Source organism: Pimephales promelas, chromosome 3, assembly GCF_988280905.1.
Source record: "Pimephales promelas chromosome 3, fPimPro1.hap1.1, whole genome shotgun sequence".
Classification (NCBI taxonomy): Eukaryota; Metazoa; Chordata; class Actinopteri; order Cypriniformes; family Leuciscidae; genus Pimephales; species Pimephales promelas.
The window spans coordinates 29729195-29751086 of NC_142771.1; the positions used below are offsets into that span (position 1 = coordinate 29729195).

A 21892-nucleotide genomic window follows, 5' to 3' on the forward strand; every position below is an offset into this window, starting at 1 on the left:
CCCGGCTGTCGCGTGCACATTGCTACACTTGCTTTCTTGCAACTTGAGAGTGAAAGAAGGGGAAGCTAGACTAGTTGAGGTATAAGGCCTAGGCAATTTTGATCAAAAAAGTATCCTTTTATTTGCGAATTGTAATAGCCATATGTATTTGTATTTTGTTGTGAAAGCGACGATAAGACTCTCTTCAAACCAAAAAGTCTGTGCAACGGTACAAGTGCTAGTATTGGTTAACACATAGTGGTGGACAGTGACATGGTCCTGTGCTGTATTTTCAATCTAACAGCAGCTCTGTGGGTCATTTACTTCTTATTGTATTCACAATAATACCATACTTATGTGTGGGAATCTACCAAGTACTTCTTTATTCAAAATAGGGGTATTTTTTTATTGAAATGTGATAACCAGGTGACAAGACTGTTGCTTCCTGTTGGAGCAACTAACTGGTCTGAGCTCATTAAGTAATGTTGTCAAAATTGTAATGAAACTTGCATTCCTGTAATTAGAGTTGCCTATGCAAAACTCCCTGTTTTACAGGAGTACAATTTTTACATGCATAGGTGTGTGCATGTTACATGCTTATGATGATAAGGTATTAGTAGTTGATGGCTGTAAGTGGGCCTAGCCCAGGTTTATATTTGACATGACATCAAATGTCAGCATTCAAGACTTGGTCTTGACCAATTAAATGTTGTCTTGTAGATGTTTCATATCAAGTCTGGTTTCTCATTCAAAAATATAGAACACACTCTCTATGTATCATCATACAGACAAATGAACTTAGACTTTTTGTTTTGGATAGATTTATAATAATGATAGTTCTTCAGAACATTGTTTCCGTTGTTTAAAAAACGGTAAAGATATTCATGATCAGCTTATAACAAAATATGTCTTGCTTATTTCAGATGTTGTCACAGTTTGAATAATAGATAAGGCTGTGCTTGAGCAGAGGTGATGTTGGCAAGCTATGTGTGACTTTTTAATGTGTAACTTGGGAGTGATGCACATGGCCTTCGATGGCAGCTATAAACAAAAACAGCTGATGTCAAAATCTCTTCCTGATACCAAGGGCAGTGTGGTTTTGTGACTTAAATTTATTTTGTCTGAAAACATTAACAGCACATTTGACAAAAAAAATATATTTTTTTGTTAAAAAACACAACAAAAAACAATGAGTTACTTTGTTTTTTGAGTAACTCATTGTGATTTTTTGTTGAGATTAGTGTGTGATAAGTTGAGTATAGATTATGGCTTATGAATGTACAACAAATATAACTATTTTTGTAATATAGTTCTAGCATCAGCAATTAAATAGACATGCATGGCATTCAGAGATTTAATGAATTGGTTATAAGCATAAAAGTAAGAAAGATTTATCTACAAACAGGACATCAATAAGGATTGTCAGGTCTCTTCTTCCCATCCCCCAACATTTCTTTTAAAGAATGCCAAACATCCAAACCCCCTTATAAACACACCATTGGCAAATAGAAACTAAGCATCAAACTATGGTTAATGTGATGTGATATAAATCTTACAATGCTGGCAGTTTTTTTTAACTTTGAACAAGCATGCTTCTCTTTGTAGCCTAACTTTTGTAGGTTGGACTGGGGTCCTGTTACAGCAGATGTGCTTTTGTGAGTCCAGAGTCCCCCTGAGGACCACCACCCTTCCCTGATAGCAGCCGGCCTTCCCCCATTTCAGTGCTCCCATTCATCTCTAAATAAGGTACTGTCCTAATGATCCTCAGCTTTGCCCTATGACATAAGATATCCAAAGCAATAAAAAAATGCTGTGGGCTGTCACCATGATAATGTCATTTTTCTTTAGAGTTCATACGTTCTTATCTAACCTCTGATACCAAAGCTCTCCATGATGATAAGAAATATATTCATGAAGTTCTTCTCAAAGGACCACTTTCTGGGCGTGTTGTTTTTGTGAAATCTGTTGCATTTAGTAGTTTGCTGTCTGGCATGAAACTCAGTTTAACAATTCAAATCACCAAACTAGCCTGTTTTTTCCATTGCTTTTAAGTGTTGAACAGAAACACTTTGATTTTGAAACAAGCTTTTAAGCTGAGCAGAAGGCCACCATTTGCCACCGATTGATTTTAGATTCACTTATATTTGGTTTCTTGATGGTGTGCAAGTAAAGTCAAATACTCAAGCTAGAAAGGAAGTCACATTTAAACTGCCAGCTGGCCTCTTAAATTGGATTATCCCCCTTTTTATGGTCCAAATGGATTCATATGCACTCATCTGTTTCCTTATTTGCTCTGACTCAAGTATTATGTGGGAAAGCTTGATTTGAGATACATTTATGGTGGTTTTACATTCAACCAAAGTGACTAAAGCAGACAGTGAATGTTTTATATATTTGTTTATGCTGTCCAACCACTTGCAACAGGATTTGATACTGACCAAGAAAATAAAATCCTGTTCCTCATTTTTGTGTTCCTCAGCATAATAGTTGAGACTGTTCTCTATCGCCATACCACATTTTCATTTCCACTTTGCTGTAATAACTGGTTGAGAGTTTCCATTTATGGCTATTTGCACACATTAGTCAACATATAGCTTTGTGTATATTTCATTGTCATAATTTAAAGCAGGAATAGTTCAGCAAAAATGAAAACTTTGTCATTATGCACACTGACCCTAATGCTGTTTCAATCCCGCGTGCCTTTATTTTTTGGAACATTAAAAAATAATGTTTCAACTGTTGAATGATTTGGTCCATACATTTCGAAACAGTCATTATATGGTCAAAAACGGTTCTTTAAAAACATTTAGACAAAAACATCTTCTTCAAAATACCCTCTTTTGTGTTCCACAGCGGAAAGAAAAGGTCATACAAGTTTAACATGAGAATTACATTTTTTGGACGAACTCTCCCATTAATACCGCCTATGTTTTGGCCCCTTCTTGTACTAGAATGCGTACTAAGAAAATTCTCCTCACTCCAGTGCTGACTGATCAATGGAGATCAGTGGCTTATTAGCACCCCACTGTGACTACTGCTGTGACTGTGAGATATAAATAACTTATATAGAATATATGCATGCTGCATCAGATATTGCATTACAACCATATTTACCATTTTAAGTCCATGCATTCTCAATGCATGCTTATGATCATTTAACATACTGGAATGCAGGATTCATTCATGAATAGTGGCTACTTTGGGACACTGTGCATGTGGCCTGCAATTTTCTCCTCCAAATGCACTGGGATTTCCCCAGAGCTAGAGGGGGACGTGAGATGGGCCTACTACAGTATGGGTCAGTTTCTAGCAATATCTGTTTTTCTACTTGGACCCCAAGCCTGCTAATCTACCCTCCACCATCTGTCTGCTCGCAAGAGGAGGGCTGAGCAGGGATTGGCCCTGGAATGAGTCAGACGTGCCCGTCCACACTCCAGACTTTGTCAGCCTTTAAACCAGCATGGGAGAGATTACTGTGCCAAGCAGCATAGCTTAAGCCTGCCACAGGAAGTTGAGTAATGTCAGCAGGAAAGAGATCCTGCACTCTAAGAGAATTTTATACATCTGAGAGCAGTTTTGACATTCATGACCTTTGGTCAAACATTCACTTCTTAAAGCAAAATGGAAATGATCCTCTCAGGACATTTGCTTTCATCAGTTGCAAATCATCATTTTATACCCTGAATAGCATGTGCCCCTACTATTGCTCATAGTGCCCTTAACCCTAATTATTCAACTTTAGCTAATAATTGGTCCTGCACAGTTTATTTTATGGAAATTTCATGATGATATCATGCATGCAAATTTCGTAGAGATATTATGATGGGCTCTGTTGAATTGGGCAAGTTAGCAACAGAAATGAATCAATCAAAAACTCACTTAAGCAGGACAATGAATTTCTTATAGAGCTGCTGTACAGCCAAAACAACATGTGTTGCATTAATTTCCTCTTATCACTGTAAAGCTGCACTAAAACAATGTGTATTGTAAAAAGCGCTGTATAAATGAAGGTGACTTGACTTGAGATACTTAGAACAGCACAACAGCGCCCGAGCAGCAAAGCAGATTACTGTAGCATAACTTCAGCAAATTTAGCACAAGAAAAGTTAGCTCCACTTTGTCTTCAGAAGATGTTTTTAAAAATAGCCAGACTAGCCTTCGCTAATCATGCCAGTCACGCTGGCTCCACCAGAACCTATTGCTAAATATTGTTATGAAAACTTGCTGTTATTTTGTAATTACCCTATTCATTAGACCGTTTATTCTCAAGAGTTTCAATGAATGTCACTTGTGCATGAACGATCTGCCATTCCTGAGTGATGCCTGTGTGAAACTGATGAGGCGTGGCACTCACAACATCATGGCAAGACTAACAGTTTTGTCTCAAGTCCAACATTAACATTGGCAGTGATCTATCTCATCTCATCTGTGCACAAAACATACGCCAACTCCCTACTGAGATTGAATACCTCTGTCAGTCTAACCAACAGCTGAGCACTGACCTAATAATTAACTAAACAATTGTCATTCTCCCTAACGCAGATTTTTTTTTTACTTTAAAAAGATCTAGATTCGACCCAGTCAAGAAAATATGTCCATTAAAGCATAGCTCCTTCCTTAAAAGACTCAAATTCCACAGCCTGAAAACTAAAGGCCATTGTTAGTTGCCAAATAAGGAAATGATCTACGCATGTCTTACAGGAAGTGATTTTTTTAAGGGATGTCATTTCTTTTGCAAGTTTGCACAGGAAATCACATTCAACTATGTTGGTGTGGAGAAAGCTTCACTCTGGAATGTACATCTGTAGTATGTGCTTACGGTTTCTCATCATGCCGTGCAATGCAAGAATCACTCTCATACTCATGTGTAAAAAACAAAATTACAGCACACAAACTGTTTTTTGATGACTTTGTAAACTGCGGCCCACCTAATTACATTTAGCTGAATCTGGCCATCGTCTAATTGTATGATTATTTTATCAAAATAACTCATTCCACCAGAAGGCATTTCATTTATTTGTTCAGTCAACTAATTTGATCAGTAATTAATGTAATGCTAAAACAACAAAAACAATCACTTTATTTTGTGACATTAACATAACCTTATACTGAAGGGTTTGTTATGACTGTTCTGTTAGTAAACCTTTGCCACAATTCTTACAAGTCTTTTGCTCTAGTCTAGTGACTCCAGAGGCACTGATTGTGAATGAGAAGCAATAGACAAGTCCAGTCTTGTAGAACAATTTGGGAGCTTTTTCGGCACAGGTGTGGCGCGGAGCTCTGAATAATGCCCAGCGGAAAAATTAGCTTTTATAAATGTATGAGATATGTACACTAATGTATATGTAACTAGTGTAATATAACGTCAATTACATGTAAATAAGTATGAAAAGCATGTTTCTAAAAGTAATATATCTCTATACACATTCAGGCCTGTGAAACTATGTATGTCATTTAAATATGACAGAAACCCATGACATCACCAGGTATGTTAAGAATTTAGATGCAGAGAGATAAGATACAATAAGAAACCCTGCTCGGCGTGTGCTTTATTTTTCCCTTCTAACTTTGTCCGCAAAAGGATTCTTCATATTTATTTCCTCAAGGGCTTTTGCTGTAGAGCGTTTGTGCACTTTGGCTGTGATAGGCCTCGCCCTCTGGTCGATGTAACAGCAACCGCCATAAAAGGAAATCTTTAAGTGTGTCACATGGTAACAATGTCAAGAATTTAAGGCCCTTGTCACATGGGGCTTTCTCATGGAAATCAGATTGAAACTTCTTGGCCTAATGAATGAAGCAGCGCCTGGTCAAAGATGCTGGGGAGTTTTGATTAAAGAAAGATTTTTTACTTAAAAATGATAAAACAATCTCTTTCATTCTCACATGCTTGCATATTTTAATATCTTATGTAAATCCAACCGTCACAATAGACAGATAAGCTCCTGATATTCGTTTATTTACTTTTGAGTTACGGTTGGATTTCTTTTTTTCTTTTTTTTTAGAGTGTTCCCCGTTCCTTCTTTTAGTGAAAAAAAGAAATGAAGGTTTGCCTACAATCTGCCTCACAATGAGTAAGTAGGAAGTGGTTTGAAATAATGACAGCGAGGTCATATCCATATATAGTCAGCCTTGGCAGGGCAATGATGACTGATGATGTCTCAACTTCACATAGCTGATTTCATCTCTCCGTTTTTTCAACAGCACTCGCTCACATTGCACTTTCACACACTTACGCTTAACACAATACATTAAGCTCAGATATACTATCATTCCCTTTCAGAATCTCTCTTACTCTTAATCTGCCTCTCCCAAACATCGTTCTCATGCTTGTCCCCTCCTTAAACTGTAAGACAGCAAACAATTGCTAGTAGAGGGCCGGTGGGCGGAGCTTAGCTTTAACTCCAACTTCTCAGGCTCCATATAAGGAGAGGACTAGCAGGTAGTGATTGCCAAACTTAGTCATCAAAGCGTGCGTCTCATTCATTGCACACTCAGCTTGTGTTTTGCTGGGGCTCTGAATGTGTGCGACTTTTGCCTTGTAAGCTCAGACAGCTCTCCGTTTTACCCTTCACAAAATATGACATAATATGCTAATGTTTAATTCAGTGGCTGAGGTTTTTTAAAAGACTTTGGGGTCGCTTGTCACTTCCTTCAGCTGGATTTGTGAGAGGAAATGGCATTGTGTTGCAACAGAAGTCGTATATCTTCAGATTTGACTTGTGGATGTTGCCACAACAGCATTTCCTTTGTGTTATGTGTTAGGTGGTAAAATCCTCTCAGCAGATTGTTTAATGGCTGTTGATTATCGCCCGAACCAGTTTCATGTTTAAGATTGAGAGACAAAAGATTTGCCTTCGGCCAAAAAACAAATGCAAGTGAACACGTTAGCCAACAAAGGTCCGGTTTGAGTTGTAAAGAATTATGTTTCGGTCTCGGTGTGTTCATTGCACAATGCCACAACTGTTCTGTAGAGAGGAAAATGATATGCTCTGCACATGATTCTTGACTTGATTTGCTAGGGTGTATATGGTTGATATTCATGGTAATCATCAACATAGTGGGATAAAAAATGTGATTTTGTGTGAATGCTTGCCCATGTCAAAGTCTACTTTTATGGAGGCACAGTACGTTCCCTGAGCACCACTAGAATTACCTGCAGCTCTTATGTAACTAAATCTTATAGGCTCATGGAAAGCTGACCCTGATGACCCTGTAATTAAGAGTTAAGCACTTGTATCAGTCAACAACATGTCAGCGGACAGGATACAACACAGGTAATGTAGTAGACAAGGTGTATTAATGCCGGTGGCAGAGAGAAGGTGAAACAAACAGGTGAGTAGATGGTATGCAGATCTTTAAATTAACTCAGCTCAATCGTAGCAGTCTCTGTTTCTTTGTAGATGCTGATGAGTGGAAGACGGATGATCAGAATTGAAGGATCATATGTGTAGGAATCAGGTCGGGAGTCAGGTAAGTTGAACGGTAGGTATAACGAGACCAGACAATGGTGAAGGGAAGTATGACTGCTTATATCGATGAGCTGGTGCAGGTTTGTGCAATAGTATGCAGGTGAGGCTGAAGGGTCTGGTGTGGACGATGGTGACACAACCACTCAAATGCGTTAACTATTTGACATATATGAGCAAAGTGTACAGAATTAAGAAACATTGGGAAATATATTTATTCATTTAAATACATGATGGAAGCTTGTTTCTGCCATGGAATAAAAAAACTAAATGCATCTCACAGTTCTGACTTTTTACAACTCAGAGTTCATAACACATAATTTTTATTTTTACTCATATAAACTCAGAAGTGTGAGTTATGGTCAGAATTGCGAGATAAACCTTTTCTGTGGACACAAACTAAATACAAAATAATGGATCCAAAAATCAAACTTTTTTTAAGGTCTCCAAATGATGAGACTAAACAGTGTTTAAAAACAGTCTGAGAGTGAGCACTGTAGTTCAAGACATCCCTCAGTGCAGGCATACATACAGAATGTAGGTCAGGAATGACACCCCCTCTTTCTCATGTTACATAATATTCGTTTTACACAGCTGGAAGACCCGGGCCCGTTAACCATGTAATGAGGCAGCAAAGTGCACATAAAGGCTGCTGATATTTAGAAAGCTTTAAGCCTCACTGACTTGCAGGTCAGGAATCATGCATTCAAGACAAATGGAGGCTTAGCATTTAATTCTAATTATTTGATTCACGCCATCTAGGATTTAATGCTATTAATTATTCACATTCAGACTTTGCTAAAGCTCAAAGTGAATCTTCCATATCATGACCTATACTTTTTGACTGTGAAATGTCTGGTAAGCACTCTTTCCAGTGCATGAACAATTCGAAAAAGGGGAGACACGCCTGTTTTTAGGGGCTCTGCTGTTTTCTAGGGTATTACAATTGAGACATTTAGTATTCTGGCTGGCCCTTTGCCTACCCTCTCTCTCTCTCTCTCTCTCTCTCTCTCTCTCTCTCTCTCTCTCTATTAGCTCTGCCTCTGCACTGGGAAGCCTCTCCGCCCTTATCCCCTCTCTTTCAGCAGCATTTCATTCTCTCCCTCCCTCCCTAAAAACACAGTCAAGCCAACTGCCGCAGGCAATAGAGGGTCAGTCAGAGGCCTTTAAGGGTACCTTGACTGCAGCGATAATCTTGCTAAGCCATAGAAAGCAGTTATTTTCCTACAGACCAAGTCTGGGAGGGTCTGTGTTCACACTGTGTGCCCATCCCTACCACAACTCTTTATGTGTGACTGACTGGCTGATACTGTGTACTGGATGAGGGCTGACGTCACTTCACATGTTTTTGACTCTGTAAATATTGCTTCCTGTAAGAAAGGAAAAAGAGCACTGTGGAAAACCATTGTCATGTAAAGTGTGGATGGAGGTGATGAATGTTTAGTGAAATATTAATTTGCAGAGAGTTTTCTTATTGAATATTGATGAAACATCACCATTTGTGTCAAGGAAAGAGCTGAATAAGTTTATTTTGATTAAATCATGTAAATGCAAAAAGCAACCTGGGGCTAAAGGCCCTGGAACAGGAGTGTGACTGTGATAGTTTATAGGGTCAATAGGGCAAATTTCATCCAAATCCTTTAAGTGCATATTTAGCCTAAGTGAACACTTCAACAAATAGTGTACATTTAGAAAAAGTTTTGTATTTTGATATACATTGAGTATTTTCCAGATTGAAGGCAGTTACAGAAGAACTGTTGATTTAATCACTTTCTTTTTTCTGTGAATATCTGTGATCAGGTGCGTTCAAGTCATCCTGGGAAGTTGGTATTTTACGAGCTGGGAATTCGTAATTATGATGTCAGGTGTGTTCAAATCAATTTGTTTTGAGCAAGATGGCCATATCCATTTTCTACAAAAAAAGGAAGTTTTAACTCTACTTTTACTAAATGACGAACAAAGAATGTGCATCAACTGTGTTCAATTTATAAAGATTCTGTAAACAATTGTTATATGAAGAGTTCAGATGCAAAAGCCTCTAAATGCCATTTGAAATTTTCTTCTTTAATGATGATTTTTATCAAGCTTGTATGTTTAAGTTCAGCAATTTCACTTAAATGGCAATGATAATTACCTATTAATTGTTATTTAAGTGAAATTACTGAACTTAAATATACAAGTTTGATAAAAATCATCATTAAAGAAGAAAATTTCAAATGGCATTTAGAGGCTTTTGCATCTGAACCCTTCATATATTATACTATCATATTATTCTCATATCAAATATATCATATTTTGTACCACGCACAAATAGTTTTATTGTCAATACATGTTTTTAATTTTACACATTCAATCATGCAGGAAATTCATTTTCACTTTAAAAACTGTACATTTGACAGTATTTTACAGTAAAATGACATGAAATTTACCATTAGATCTATCACAGTTTTTTTTACCATATATAGTAAGGAACGGTTCTATTAACCAACTAACAGTTTTTCACTGTAGCATTTTTACAGTTTTTTACCATTTAAATCACGATAAAACTTGAAATTAGCATCAAATATCTTAAATTGTACGTTTCTGAAACTTTGACAGATTCCGACAGAAAGAGAGCGAGATGACAAAGGATACTGTGAATTGAATAGGAAAGGAAGCAAGGAGCCTGCAGAAGGTCTGTGACAGCTATGCCCTAAAAAGGAAATCCAGTCTGTAGGCATGATGGGAGGGGCGGAGAAATCCAGGAGCTTAGGCCAGGTAACCACAGACAGGTTTCCCTCTTGGAGCCAGTCCCAGCTAATTAGCTGCCACATTGCTTTACTTTATGACTGTTTGAATGCAGCTGGGGGAAGCCACAATCCCCTAATCTCGTTAGCCATCCCGTTTACTACAGGTAAGCACTACCCCCATCCCACCTATGACTTCAACACGTGCCACGCTGCCTTAAAAGGCAATTGAAGGTTGACAGCAGGCAATTGGCACAAAAAAAAATGGAAATCTTTAGGCCCATCCTGTTTTTTTTCCATCTCTCTCTCTCTTTCTTTATCTGTCTCTCCTTTTCCTCTCTTCTCTCTCATCCTGTGTTCCAAAGTGAAGTCAGTCTAGATATGACTAAAAATGGAGTTTAGATCCACACATGAACATGAAGACTTCCAATGCATCTAATAAGCATATTAGATGATATTTCCATATAGCGGATGGAATATTTGGGCCAGTTCAAGGGAAGAGGAGGTTGAAATAACACATTTAAATATTTGTTTGAGTTCCCTGCGATTAATATCAGTGAGGAAAAAAAAACTTTCAAAGGGGAGCATTTCTTGTTTCCACTCTTCTTTACATATAGATACAGATCGAATAGAGATAGACAACCTCATACGCACACTTCATAAAGTATAACCTGTCTTTGTTGCTTTCATTCTGTTCATAGGATGTTGTCTTTTTATATATTGTTCTACTATGTCTCGTTCTATGTAATAATAAAAACAAATTAATTAACTTTTTAGACCTTCAAAGTAAAGTACACATTTTATGTTGAGTGATACTTTGTTGTTGAAATACTTTGATTTGACACAGGATTTATTTCTCAGCACTTTGTATTCCCGACAAGGTAGCATTTTGTCCCTAAATAGTAAAGCACATCTCTTTCTCATCGTGGAAGAAGGCTGCAGTCAACTCTGCCAGTAGCACTTCCCCACAGATAGATGGCAGACTTCTTCCTTTAGAGCATTTATTCAATGATTCATCCCAAAATACACTCAAATTTGATGTATATTTCATTAACCATCAGTTTTGTATGCAAAGAGACTGGCTGTGTCTCGGATCTTCCCTTTGACCAAATATTGTTTCCCTGATGGGATGTGATGATAACACATATGGACTGGTGCCAGGTAAACGTGTGCCACGGAAAGCAGATTGCGGTTTGACTAATGAATGAGCGAATGTGTGTTTTTGGGAGCTGGACAGATGGGCAGTGGTAAGCCAGGATCTCAGATCACAAAGACTTGGCTCAGCATGAGATGAGAGGGTGGTGTCTGCAGGCCACTTTTCTTTCACCAGCTTCAACCTACAGGCCTACAGCTGGCCGCTGGTCACCCCCACTACTCTCTGATACATGTGGAAAGCATGGGTGGGCTGCATGTGGGCTGGTTAGCTTTATAGGACATCATATAGGCTTCTATTTTAACGTTTTGTTCATATTTTCATGCATATTTTACCATATAGTTGTTGTTTTTATTTATTTCTGAGAACTGTTTGAAGACACCCCTAATATAGAGAAAGGGATTTTGGCACAGTTTCACAGTAAACAATCAGCATCTGAAAAAATGTCTGCCAAAATGAACCTTGCAGATTGTTCTCTGATATCAGTATGTGTTTGGCCATCTGTGCCAGTTGTTAATGAAACATCACTCTGAACAGATGGTTCGTGTCCCCACATATAAACGATATGACAAGACTGGCATCATTCAGTTTTATTCATGATAGAGAATTTAAACATTACAATGTTGAGAAGACAGCTTCAATAATTGTGGCAGTTTTAAATAAAATCTTTAGTTTAATTTTATTTCTAACAACTGGCCCAATACGTGTGGAGAAAGATAGCAAACAGCTGTGAATGGCCTAAAGAATTAGTCCCCACATGCGAGCAGAAGCTCTTTGTTGGACCAGAGCATATCATTAGCATCTAAAATACCTTATTTACCCTGTGGAGACAGAGAGCTGAGTGAGGACAGAGGGGGAGGGAAGCCAGCGGGAATCTTCAGACAAGCACATGATGTGAAGGCTTTGGTCACACCTCAAAAAGTAGATATGTCATTCATAGTCCTCATTCACAGCATGAATGGTTGATGTCATAGAGCTCGCTTGATATTAACAAATTAACATGCAGTGAAACTGACTGAATGCATGCAGATATATTTAGATGTGTTATGCACAATATTTTATAAAAGTTATATTTAGTTTTCATTTTTTTTACATACAAAAACCCCAATAAGCACCACACTTTAAACATATAAATGGTGTTGCATTAGATAATAATGCTTTAAATAAAATGGCATCTGCCACAAATGACTTTAGAGCTTTCCTTTGGACTATTTTTCTTACAAAGTAACATAATCAACTGGTCTCAATGGGATTTTAGTACATGTATGAAGTTATTTCCCATCAAGTTTACACAGATGTCCTATAGCAGTTGCATTTTGTTTGTGTGTGTGACTTAAGTGTCCAAATACTTCTTGGGTCCTTGGTATTCAGGCACGTGGCCTGGCAGAAATTATAAGTGATGCAGTTGCACTAAAGGGTCGGTAGAGGGCACAGCAGAGCCCCAGTCAGCCATTAAATCCACATGACGCTGCACCCAAATGGAAACCATGTCAGTGTGACAACTGGTTTAGTTAGACATCGTGATTGCATTGCATTTTATTGTCAATAATGGAGCTTAATAATCACACATCATGCATCTATGTGTCTATGTCTATGTTTTGCCACCCTGACCTTGAGTTCATGATTGCTCTATCGTCTCTTTATCAGCAGCTTCGAGGACATGCATTCCAGCTGCTCAGATCCTGTTCTTCATCCTCCTGACACACTCTGCACATGAAGATCAATGGAGCCAAGGACAGCGTGTAAGGGGATCCAGGGCCAAGGAGGAGAGCAGAGTTGTGTTTTATTTGTTCTGTGGCGCAGCCCCGTTTGATTTGACCCTCTCCGGTTTCATTCATCCGGAAAATCTGCTGTGCGTGAGTGAAAACTGAGGGAGTGGGTCTCACTTGATACTCGGATGTAATAAGGAACTGCCAGTCATGTTAAAGGGATAATCCACCCAGAAATTAAAATTCTGCCATCACTCACCCTCATCTTTCTTCTGTGGAGCATAAAAGAAGATATTTTGAGAAAAGTTTTAGTATTTTGACCATACAATGGAAGTCAGTGATCATTAAACTGGATAGGTAGGTTAACAGCTTTCTTCAACATATCTATATTTTATTCTCTGCAGAAGAAATACATTCTTAAATTATATGAAGGTGAGGAAATGATGAACCAATTTAATTTGGGGTTGAACTATCCATTAAAAATAACAGCAGTTTTAGAAAAGTGTTTGAATGTTTTGAAATATAGGCAAAGATTTAAAAAAAAAATGCATATCCTGTCAGTGATAGAAAAGTGTAATTGAACAGTATCTTTTTTTAAGATGATGTGTATTGTTCTGATCTCAATGCATACACTTGAACATAGTTTCTCAGAAATTGCACAGAAATATCATATTATGGACAACAGAAAACATAGGATAAGGATGCAACAAGAAAAATATTTTGGGGTCGCTGAGTGCATTGCTCGTTTAGGCATGACAGAGATATGACTTTAATCCAGTCTTTTGTAATTAACCTCCGGGCTTTCCTGTGTGCTCCTAATTACTCCGCATAAACAATGTGGGATCAGTGCTAATCTGAAAGAGCCCATTCAGAGGCTTTCATGTGGGGCATCTAATGGGCTCTGCAGGCGGGGGAGTGCAGGCTGATCTGGAGGACGTGGTGGTGGTGGTGTTGGGGAGGATTCACAGGAGGGAACCATTGACAGATCATCCACACTGGATATCAGGGCTGAGGACCTAAACTCAACCTGGTTTCCACTCTGAACCACTAAACCCACACAACAAATGCAGTGTCTGCTAGTCTGCTAGTCTTGATGCACACTTACCGCTTAAGTAAATTGACCGTGTGACTCTCTGTACTGACGGTCAGATGTTCTTCATCCATTGAAGCTCAAGATGCTCTTTCCAATTTATCCCAAATCATGTTGGAGAACATCATCTTCAGATTTCACACAAACTCGTGCAGATCAAGTACTGAGGGACAATCCAAATAATAACACATTTGTTTGGCTATTTTGTAATGGAAAAGAAAAATTAATTAAATGATAACGATGCAAAATGGAAGCATGCTGTAAATTGAAGGGGCCCCAGACGTTTATGCATATTTGTGTGATTAAATTAAATACAGTAGACATGTCACTGTTTTCCTATTCTCTTTTGGTAATGATTTCACAGTTTTTTTCAGTATGTTTATTTGGACACAATGATCACCTTATCTCTCACACCATGGGATCTACTTTATCTTTCTATTAGGAGTATGCAATCAGCAAGTCTCAAAAACAGCTGTGCTGATAAGAAAACCATTCATTAAATCGTAAGTGGATTTATTTGTTTATATAGTCCCAACAACCTGGATTAGGAATGTAACGGAAAACGATATCCTTCCTGAATGAATTTAAGATTGGCTAGGCTATAGTATAATATGTGAGAATGTACAAAACGTTAGTTTAAACAAACTTCTTTTCAAGAAATTGTAGAAAAAACAACAAATGTAGTTCAGTTTAACAATGTCCGCTATGTACAATATTATCCAGACATCACAGTCTCAGGCACAGCCCTTTTTGTGTGTCATGAAATTTAATTTACTGAAGTGGAGCAAGGTCGGGAAAGGCGATTATGATGCTTGACGTCCCCATAAAATGCCTGTGCTGAGTTGATATTGAGGAAGATTTGCATCTGCAGCCACCTTCCGACGGGCTCGCGCATTTAGTTCATGCGGTCAGTGTCGCACACTGCAGTCACCCCTCCCCTCACTCTCTCCTCATCTCTGCAGCACGACCGCCTTTCCTCCTCCCTTGCTGCCCTGTCTCAGGGTCTGACTGACCTATATCTGCCTGCTCGGAGCGTAATCTAGCGCTGTCAGTCTCAGACTCGATCACGCCGCAATCAGGAGCCCCTGCTGCAGATGTAGGGCAGCCCCGTCAGTTATTCAGCACTTCGGTCGGAGGACTGCAGTCTGGGTGGAGGGGCTAACCCACCGCTGCTGGAGTGACTGATGATGAATTAAACAGGACACTCACTCAGTCCCCGCCTCTCCCTTTGGAGAAGCTTTGCTTTTTTTCTGCCGGCTTTGCTGCTTTTTGCTCAGGCAGAGCAACCGTTTTCCTGCCGGCATGACAATGGCAGGAGGGAAAGAGGAGGCAAAGTGCTCTAGCAGACTTGGGGCCTCCACAAAAACAAGCATGTGACCTTTCACCCCAGCCTCTGGAGGGGTGGAGTGCTCCCCAGTGGTTTCGGGCATGCCTCTTTGTTGAGCAGTGGAGGCTGTGATGAAGGAGCTGCAGTTGGAAAGCCACTGTCACTAAACAAATCAGTACCATCCTTCACTTTTGAATACCATTCTGATTAGGTGGCATTGTTTTTGACTGGTCTCACACTGTGAATTGTTTGCGACTTGGTGCATTTTATTAGATAAAGCTGATACATATAATTAGGGGAGTCATGCAGCTGTTTTTGGGTGCTCCAGTTGTTGCAAGCCATGGCTCACTTGATTCCCAATAGGCAAGATAAAACATAATCTAAGCAATCAGATGTGTTATGTAGTCATACTGCTGATAGTGTGCAAGGAGATCCAGACAGGAATTCAAATCTGAATAATATACACTACTGTTCAATAGATTAAAGTCAGGAACGGGCTGTCAAACTATTAATCGTGATTAATCACATTCAAAATAAAAGTTTGTGTTTGCATAACATATGTGGGTGAACTGTGTATAATTTTATATATATATATATATATATATACACACACATGCTTGTAAATACTTAATAAATATTTTCATGTATATACTGTATATAGATTTGCATATAAATATTATATATAAATATAAATATTTTATATATACATAATATTTTTTCTTAAATATACATGCATGTGTGTGGATTTATATATATAAAATAATTATACACAGTGCACCCACATATGTTATGCAAACACAAACCTTTATTTTGAATGTGATTAATTGCGATTAATAGTTTGACAGCCCTACCAGGAACATTTTATTGTTTTTTTTCTTTTCATTTCATTATTTTTAATATTATTTTGAAAAAGTCTAACTAAGGCTGCATGGGTTTGATCAGAAAAAAAACAATATAAACACTAATAGCGTTACAGTATAAAACAATGTTTTCTATTTTAAAGTGTGATTTATTCCTGTGATGTCAATGCTGAATTTTCAGCATCATTACTCCATAGTGTCACATGATCCTTTAAAAATCATTCTAATATGATGATTTGATGCTCAAACATTTCTTATAATCAATGTTTTAAACAGTTGAGCTACTTAATATTTTTGTGGAAACTGATGCATTTTTTTCAGAATTCTTTGATGAATAGAAAGTTCAGAAGAGCAGCATTTATTTAAAATATGATTTTTTTTACTGTCACTTTTGATTAATTTATTCCATCCTTGCTAAATAAGTGTTTGTTTTTTACATAACTAAACCTAAACTTTTGAACAGTAGTGTTCAATAAAGTAGATTTAGTGGGTCAGGGGCAGTGAAGGTTACCCTTGTTCTCTCTTCCTGCTCCCCTCACCCCATCCCTGGACACCCTTTGCTTCTTCCGGTGCCCAAAACAATTTCATTCCACAGTCTCTGATCGCATGTGGATCATCAGAAAATCTGCCTTGTTATTATTAATATTATTTTGTACAAATAAAACCCTTTACACCTAATGGTGAATAGAAACATGAAAACATCTAGGTTTGTAAAACCATAACATAGCTTAATGTAATCAAGTTGCCTGTGCCAGATCATCATGTTGTATGTGTGAGCCAACAGCTTTCAATTGCTATCCCACAAAGAGCATCTCGCTTCATGTAGGTCAGTGAGTCAGTGCAAACTTTCCACAGCTCAGATCTGTGGGAAACAGGGCAGTCAGTGTTCAGTCAAATGAGAGGAGACGAGGAGTTGTGTGAGCCGAGAGGAAAAAGTGCTCTTTAAGCACTGCATTTGGGTCAGTGACCTTCTGATGTGTTTCTGTCTGATTTGCCTTGCTAAGTCACCTAACCTGAGCTGAGAGGAAGTGTGGCAGAAACACACGCCCATGCAGGAAACATCCCTTAACATCCTCTTAGATTCTTCCACTGTGGTTTGGTCCAAAAATAAGAGCTATTGAGCCCGAGGCTGACGTGCAACAAAGATCCACGGTACACGTGATGTTTCAGGATGCCTTTCAGTGTATGTGTTTTAGTCTGATAAGTGACTGGCTATACAGTGAGCCCAGCCATATTTGGACAGATTTAGGAACAATTTAAACATGTATGAATGGGATTGCAATACAAAATATCAAACCAAGTGGTTTTTAAAACCTTGTGAAAAAGAAAAATACTTTAAAAAATGATGGAAATAATATACTATAAAGGAATATATACGCAAATGCAAACTTAATGTAATGATTTTGGATGCTTCATTTCATGTTAATTGCAATTAAATGAAAATGTATTATAATATACATGTATATATAGGTGAAATTTGAGTGATGAGTGATTCTCCCCCCAAATTAAGTATTTTATATGTATTTTCTTAATTACTTACAAGCATTTATGGTAAACTAAAGTATTATCTGATGTAAATTTTTTTTCCGTAGAAAAATTGTATGTCATATTTAAATATTTCTGTATGCATTTTCTTAATATTAAAATATATTAACTTTAAATGTAATATCAAATAACACTACAGTTAAAGTTAATCTGTACGTGTGCGTTAGCATGTTAGTCAACACTTCAAAATAAATGTACTTAAATCATGACAAAAGTGTTATAATGATTTAAAATGTGCAAGATTTAACTTCTAAAAAAGTGTACTTAAGTGTGTTAAGAAACAGTCGTGAAAAGAGCACTCAAGTGACCTTTATTTCATTAATAATACATTTTCTGCAAGTACAGTTTAGTAAAAATATTCTTTTAAGACTTAAATTACACTGCAAGTGCACATTCAATAGCCTACAACATGCACTTCTTTTTCATAGGGAGAGAGAACACAAACACACTTCCCAAGCAAGTTTTTATGATGAAATATTTGTTATTAAAAATTTGGACAAAAATCTATGTAAACATTTTTGGTGCTCAAACTTTGTGGAATATGTCCTTCACCTTCACATGTATTTTTTGCGCCCACTGTAAATCATATTAACCATTTTGGATTATTGTTTCATGTTTTGTAGTAAAGGGACATTTGAGTTAATGTGCATATGCTGTGTTCATTGTAACACATTCACTATTATTAGAGCACATGCAAAGACAGAAGTGCACAGTAACAACTGTTTTGCTTACTTTGACGTCTCGTGCAGGCTCTAGTGCCCGGAAGCTAAACGCACTGCTGAAATTTGAAATTACTCATCATGGTGAACACAAAGAAGCTCTGTAATGCAGACTCTGATGGTTTCACTTAGAGGGAGGGGCTACATGAGGCTGTGTCTGATTGGCTTGGCTCCAGAGGGGTGTGAGTGTCAAGGATGTGAGTCCGCATCTGCTTAGAGAGCTGCCGTGTCGCATACTGATGCAGTACTGCGGCGTCAGGCACTGCACCTCTTCCTCGTCTTCTTCAAGTGAGACAGAGGCAAGACAAAATGTTTCAAAAGATTTCCATGTGCACATCTGCTGTTTGGAGAGAGAGAGTGGGTTGAATGTGAGTTTGTGTGCTGTTGCCATGCCGCGTGGCTTCAGGCATTTGCAAAGTCAGCCTCACATCAGCAGTCATGCCCACCCCGCTCTGCCGCTCTCAGCACACAAAAGACTCTGTCTGGATCAGAACATAATGCACAGCTGGGACACAGTCAGTGCTTAGTTGCTCTGCTTACTTAATATAGGCCTATTTGTTTTTCTCAGTGTGCTTATTGAGGCTTTTGTTAAAGGAGTAGTTCACTTTTGAAAAAACTTTTGCTGATAATTTACTCACCCCCATGTCATCCAATATGTCTATGTCTTTCTTTCTTCAGTTGAAAAGAAATTAAGGTTTTTGATGAAAACATTCCAGCATTTTTCTCCATATAATGCACTATTTATTTAATAAATAAATAACAGATTAAGTTTTATAAGCTCAAATGGTCGCCTTGCTCTGTACTGCGATGCACGTTCGTGACTCTCCTGTTTGAAATCGTTCATCAAAATGAACAAATCTTTTTCCAAGTCATTTGGTTCATTCAACGAACGAAAGAACGAATTGACTCGGACAAAAGATTCGTTCATTTTGATGAATGAGTTTGAACAGGAGAGTCATGAACACACATCGTAGAAGAGAGCAAGGCGAGCATTTGAGCTTATAAAACTTAAACTTTGTTATTTTTTAAATGAGTGATTGTTTCGCTTGATAAGACCCTTATTCATCGTCTGGAATCGTTTAAAGCCCTTTGAACAGTTTGCACTGAAACTGTCTTTTGGACCTTGAACCGTTTGGTTCCCACTGAAGTCCATTATATGGAGAAAAATCCTGGAATGTTTTCATCAAAAACCTTCATTTCTTTTCACCTGAAGAAAGAAAGACATGGACATCTTGGATGACATGGGGGTGAGTCAATTATCAGCAAAGGTTTGTTGAAAAGTGAACTACTCCTTTAAGGTTTAAGACTTCATCATTAACTGTTAATTACAGGATGATATGAGGATGATGGGGATTATATATTATGAGACTCCCTTTTAAAACACATTGGCCTGGTTTCACGGACAGGATTTAGATTAAGCCAGGATTGAGCTTTAGTTCAATTAATTTAAGTACCTTAAAAATGTGGTTTAGAAAAAAAACATTACTGCTGAGCATCCTGAGACAAAACAATGGCACTGACATATTTTAAGATATGTCCGTGCAAGTTGCTTTCAGCTCAAACATGCATTAAGTTGGTTCGAGAACCACTGGTAAGATGTTTTGACCAATGTGCCATTGCTTTCTACAGATGCAGTGTCTGAGAGTCCTGTTGTGTCTGCTTTGCTGTGATCAGCTTTCAGTGTGCTAACGCGGCAGACCTTGGTTTATTTTAGCACAGCAGATTGAAGCATTGTCACCATGGCAACTGCTCTGGCTTCACACTGTTAACAAAGATAGCCTTCACTTAGAAATGCAGATAGAGTCCCATTCATCCTGAATCTAACAGTTTTTGGAAGGATTAAGGTGAAATTCTGTGTGGGTAATCTCTTTAGGTAAACATCACTCTAGACAAATGCCATAACTGTCCGCCATTACGCATGAGGATCTAAAAGGAGATGGCTTTGCTAAATGGGCACTTCCTTTCACATTTGTGTATAGTAGACGGCCATTCTCAGCTCGTTAATCACCTCAAGTAATGGAAGCTAAATTACAGTAGACTGGAAGTTGTAGATTTCATCTCTCTTTCTTGCTCCTTCTGTCTTTGTTTTTACACACAATATAACAATATTACCAAAGCACTTACAGAAAATGGTAAAAATAAAATAAAATGGCACTAATATGAATACAAAATAACAAAAAAAAAAAAAAAAACCAATATGGAATAAAACATGATTTTAAGAATATTCTATAGATATGTGTACAACAGTGAATGTGATGAATGAAGCGGTCATTGGTTTTCTAAAGGGCAGCATCATTTTTATTTCCCATCTGAAAATGTGTTGTCTTTTACTCACACATTCACCCCCATCTTTTTTCCTTATCTACCTTGTAATTATACACCAGAAACCACTGTACTTTTCAGAGATATTTGAACTGCTCCAAAGCTGAATAAATATAAATAACCATACAAAGGGAATGCTGTTATGGGAAGCCAACACCATAATTCCCTTTTTTCCCCCCATGTCTGATAAATATCTGACTAATCTAATCTAATCTTATGCAAATAAAGGAGGTGACTCATTGTCTGATCCAGGTACACTATATGTTCTCTTTTGCATGTATTCCATTAACTAATCTTATAATAGAATTTAGGTTTTTATGTTAAAATAGTTTTTTTTTTAAATACGGTGGGTTCAGTTTGATTGGGACATTCCTTCCAAGTCATCTCAAAGGCAAAAAGTGTCCCAATCACCATTTTTCAAACAAGCTATAATGTGCTTGTGTATTATTTACAGTAATGCATTTTGCATATTTCTGTAATAAATTGGATTTTGCATTTGATGATGAATCATATGAGAGAATCATAAAAGACACTGCATGTGGAATGTTTGTCCTGCATCATTTTCTCATGCCTGTGTGCTGCTGTTGAAACTGTGCCAGTGGTATTTGGATGAAGTTGCTGTTTATTTGACTAGACCTTCCTGAACCCACTGACCAACATGTGCAGCCTATGAATATATCTTTGTACAGAATAAACACTGCATTGTTTTTCCTCATCCTCTCACTGGCCAGTGAAGTAGCATTCCTCCTGCAGTAAAACAAATGCTGAGAGATACCATTGGAGCATGAACATTATGTAAATGAATGGTTTATGTAAATCAAACACCAGGATCTGTTATGTGATTTGCCGTTTTAAAAAAATAAAATGTGTTCTGCATTATTTAGTCAGCTGCATATCTGACTTCTGGCTGTATAACACAAAAGGAGATGTTTTAAAATTGGCCCCCCTAGTTAAGATCAATGTGGTTCGAACAGGTTGAGGGTGAGAACTTTTTAA

General features: G+C 37.8%; 1 long non-coding RNA gene across 3 annotated transcripts; it reads left to right on the forward strand.

Moving 5' to 3' along the window:
- Nucleotides 1-9: 9 nt before the first annotated feature.
- Nucleotides 10-15936, forward strand: LOC120489104 (uncharacterized). Of its 3 annotated transcripts, none has more exons than XR_005624695.2 (3): nt 10-79; nt 1585-1725; nt 12972-15936. It is a non-coding gene; the product is annotated as an uncharacterized LOC120489104 (long non-coding RNA). The 3 variants fall into 3 exon arrangements; XR_016155160.1 differs by having other exon boundaries at nt 37-110; nt 1568-1725; XR_016155161.1 differs by having other exon boundaries at nt 37-110; nt 1568-1725; nt 12975-15936.
- Nucleotides 15937-21892: the final 5956 nt, after the last annotated feature.